General features: G+C 52.4%; 1 pseudogene; it reads left to right on the top strand.

The window, feature by feature from the left end:
* Window positions 1–143: 143 nt before the first annotated feature.
* On the top strand, window positions 144–393 carry LOC115873720 (annotated as a pseudogene).
* The last annotated feature ends 3759 nt before the right edge of the window (window positions 394–4152 follow it).

The following is a 4152-nucleotide window of genomic DNA, read 5'->3' as shown; positions in this document are numbered from 1 at the left end:
CCTTCCCTCCCCACTCTCACCCCCCACTGTTCCTGTGGGGGCTGCAGCTGTGGGCGGGAGCCCAGTGGAGGCACCCTCCTGAGGGGCCACACTGCCCATGCTGACTACCTGGCCCACTGGCTTGGGTCCCCACTGTCGATGTCATGAGTAACACCATGGTGCCCACTGTCCCCCAGGCCAACAGCGACTCCATGGTAATGTGTGGACAGAAGAAAACGCGGCGCACTGGCTTTGTCACCGCCTGCTCCCCATGGATAGTTAGCAAGGAGCTTGCTGAAGAGCTTCGCAAGGCTGAGCAAGAGCTGCTTTCTGACATTGGAGACCTCAAGGTGGGCCATGGCTGGCAGAGCGGCTGCCAGCACACGGATGCCCTCTCCGGATGTTAAGCCCTGACCTCTGTGCCCTGGGCTCCTGGAATGTCAGGTCCTGTAACTGCTGCATCCCTCCCTCCCACCTGCACTCACCCAGCCCCCTGCTGGGTGAACATGGTAATAACCTGTTCTCCTTCCACTCACCCCCTGAAAGCCCCATTCCCAAGCCCCTGAGTCACAGCCAGCCCTGTCTGTAGCCCTTTGTGAGCTGAGCCTTGGGGGTGGGTGTGGGTGGGGGGAATTAATATGTTAGGATGGTAAGGTGGGATGCTTACATCTTGGAAGAAAGGACTGGCAACCTACATTCCCCCAAACCCAGGCTCTAATATAACACGGGGTCGCTCTACTCGGGTTCCCTCTCCCAAGCTTGGCTTTGATGTAAACTCCCAGGAGGGCTTGGGAGCGGGTATCCATGGTAGAGGGCTTGATGTATAGCATTCCGTATATGTATTTTGTAAATAAAACGTTTTGTGGCTATTATCCCCCCACCCTACCACCCCACCCCCACCCCCAAAATTCTTGGATGAGCCTAACTGCTCTGGCAAGGTCAGCCTCGGTGAAGAATCATAAGTCTACTGTTCAGTCCCTCAACCACATCCACCAGTCACCTTCAACCAGACGCTCTCAAGTGTGCCATTCCCCGGTGACACCGAAGTGGCATGCACAGTTGCACAAAGACTCGTCTGAAGGTGCAGCCAGGCCTGTCCTTTGGAATTCACTGACCCAACTCCAAGACCTTAGGAGACCTTCCAGGAGCCCCGTGCAAAGTGCGTGATGGCTGGGGCTTCTCAACACAAGGTCAGCAGTTCAAACCCACCAACTCCTCCTCTTCAGGAGAAAGATGAGGCTGTCTGTAAAGCTGGACAGGCTTGGAAATCCGAAGGCATCGGTTCTGTTCCCTCCTCTTGGGTTGATCCGAGTCAGAATCAGCTGACGTCAGTGAGGGAGGGACGACTTTTTAAGTCCAACAAGTCATAGAACAACTTTTGGAAGGGACCTGGTTTGTAAATGAAGCGTTCTTAGCCCAAACCCAAAATCACTGCCAGCAAGATGATGCCTACCCATAGGCACCCTACAGAACAGGGTAGAACTGTGAGTTTCTGACACTGCAATTTAACTGCTGGACTGGAAAATCTCATCTTTCTTCCGAGGAGCTGGCTGGTGGTTTCGCCCCGCCGGCCTTGAACCCAGCACAAGTTGATTTGTCCTTCTCTCACTAGCACCCCGAAGGTTCTCTGTGGTGACAGCAGAAGCAGTAGAAGGGATTCCCAGGGGCCAGGGCTGAATCCGGCTCCAAGGAAGGGAAAAACACGTTTCCCAGGATTCTGCAAGGCCAGGCGGTCTGGTTCCACTTAACCCAGGACACAGAAGTCTGCAGCAGACAGTCTGTGTGTGGGTCCGCTCCCCACCTGTCCCTCTGCGGCTTAGATGTTCTCCCATGTGCTTCTAAATACTCCATCTGCACGTGACTATTTCCTGGACTTTGGTTGAGGCCCCTGAGCTATCTGTCCATGCTCTCTGAGGGCTGGGCAGCCAAGTCATGATGGTTTTCCTCAGGGACATCAGAGCATCTCGCTGAGGACTGCTGACGAAGCAGGTCCACTTTGCACAGGGGCAGACTCCGGCTCCATCGACGTCACCACCAACGGTTGACGTCTCTGTGACCCAGTGTTCAGGCACAGACTCAGCTCACAATGCTGCAGGGAGGCATATGCCTCCATCTGTGTACCAAACCCAACCCCAGACTCCATGCCATTGAAGGGATTCCGACTCACCGCGAACCTCTTAGACAGGTAGAACCGCCCCCGTGGGTTTCTCAGACTGCAACTTTCTGGCAGCCCGAAGCCTCCTCATTCATGGCATGGTTGTTGGTTTGAAACTGTCATCTTGTGGCAGCCCAGTACATAACCCCCGAGGGCTCCCTCTGCGTGTACAGATTATTAAAGAATTGCCTACCACGATCAACGCTCACGGTTTCCTTCCAGCTTGCATATGCACGTACACACGCGCGCGCGCACACACACACACACACAAACATGCACGCACACACACACGAGGGAGAAGGAAGGAGGGAGGGAGAGAAAAAGAAAGAGGGAGAGCAAAAGAGTGAGAAAGCAATCGCTGGTTGCTTTCTAACTCAGGGACTAAAGATCCATTTTGAAAGTGATTCAATAACGCGGATCATTTCCTATGAGGAGACAACAATGAGATGAATTCTAGTTAGAGCCTGTTCTCGAATCATCTTCCTAGGTTTGCTTCTTCCATGCAATGGCAAGAATGCGAGACGCAAGTCTAATACGGGGAGAAGGACACGCACAGCCACCAATGCAGTGTGGCAGACAACCACAGGCCCACGGAGGAAATGCTCCAGAACATCCAACAACAGGAGTCTTTGCAAAGCTGCCCACGCTTGGCAGGGCCCGCCCGGGGTCCCGTGAGCTCGCTTTCCTTCCCAGGATTTATCATCCTTGGCACCTTTCTCTACTTGTGCCTGCCTGCATGCACTTGGCCTCTGGGAGGCAGTGTTGCTCTCTGAATCATCTAAGTCGCAGCCGAAGGATTTAAAACTTACTTCCAATAATCTGAAAACACAAGCAAACGGAAACACAGCTCCCAGGAAAGAATGTAGCCTTAGATCGTCTAGTCCCGAATGAATATTAGGGACTCACACACTGAGGGTCGGGAGGTTATTCAGTTACTGGACTCAGAAAAACTGAGTCTGAACAAGGCTGGAAAACATGGTTGGTGACTTTTTCTCCTTCCCTGAGCCTGTTCTTACTCCCTCTCTTTTTCTCCTTCATATTCAAGGTTAGCAAACTCTGGACCCACCGGCCAAATCTGGCCCTCTGCTAAATTTTGTGAATAAAGTTTTATTGGAACACATCCATATCATTGACAAATTCTCTATGGCTGCCTCCATGCTAACTCAGTAGAGTTGAGTGATTGAGACAGAGACCAGATAACCCCCAAAGCCTAAACTGTTTGCTATTTTACTCTCTGCAGAACATGTGTGCTGACCCTGTTATAGTGCTTTTCAAACAGGATAGAGTGGTGACGTGGTCACTTGAGGCTTTGTTATGTGTCTGAGCAGCCAGGAGGGGTGCTAGTTCCCCCCAACACAGGTTTGGACTATGAGGAAATGGCTTTATGCCAGCCATTTCTAGTTTGAGTCACATGTAGGCAAATGCTACCCAAATACCCTGACACTTGGCTTAGCCAGAGATTACTACAATGCCCCTTCGGGACCTGAGTGGTGTTCTGCCTCTGCTTCCACTCAGGGATGGGAAAACGGCAGCTCTCCTGAGTAGGCTGCTTTGCCTTCAGCTCCCCTGAGGAAGAAGGGCTGGTTTTCTGATTCAGAGCTCTGGGTTCTCCAGGGAGACCAGCTGCCCTTTATAAGGCCCGGAAGCCGGCGTTTGTTCAAGATGCAATTTCCAGTGTGATCGCAAGTGTTCCAAGCTGGCCTTGTGGGAAGGAGGAGAAGAATGCTCACATACCTGACCTGGGTCCATGGAGGACTTAAGCAGAGAGAACATGTACCCATAACAAATTTAGAAAAGAGTTATGTCCGACGGATGGGGCCAGAAGCTGAGGACCACAGACAGCCTGGGGGGGCACCTGTGCCGAAGCGTTTTTTGCACTGAATTAGGCTCATCACCCAAAAGACCAATTGTCAGGAAAACCTGTCAACGGAGGGAGAAGTGTGGTAGAAATCTACGGATGAAGACTGAAGCGGAGAAGAGAAGTAAGAGGTGTGAGTCACCCAGCCCCCAAGGGCATC

The sequence above is a fragment of the Echinops telfairi genome, unplaced genomic scaffold (genome assembly GCF_000313985.2).
Source record: "Echinops telfairi isolate 266 unplaced genomic scaffold, ASM31398v2 ScPeMD7_7469;HRSCAF=8507_1, whole genome shotgun sequence".
In the NCBI taxonomy this organism is placed as follows: domain Eukaryota; kingdom Metazoa; phylum Chordata; class Mammalia; order Afrosoricida; family Tenrecidae; genus Echinops; species Echinops telfairi.
This window is presented reverse-complemented; position numbering and strand designations above follow the sequence as displayed.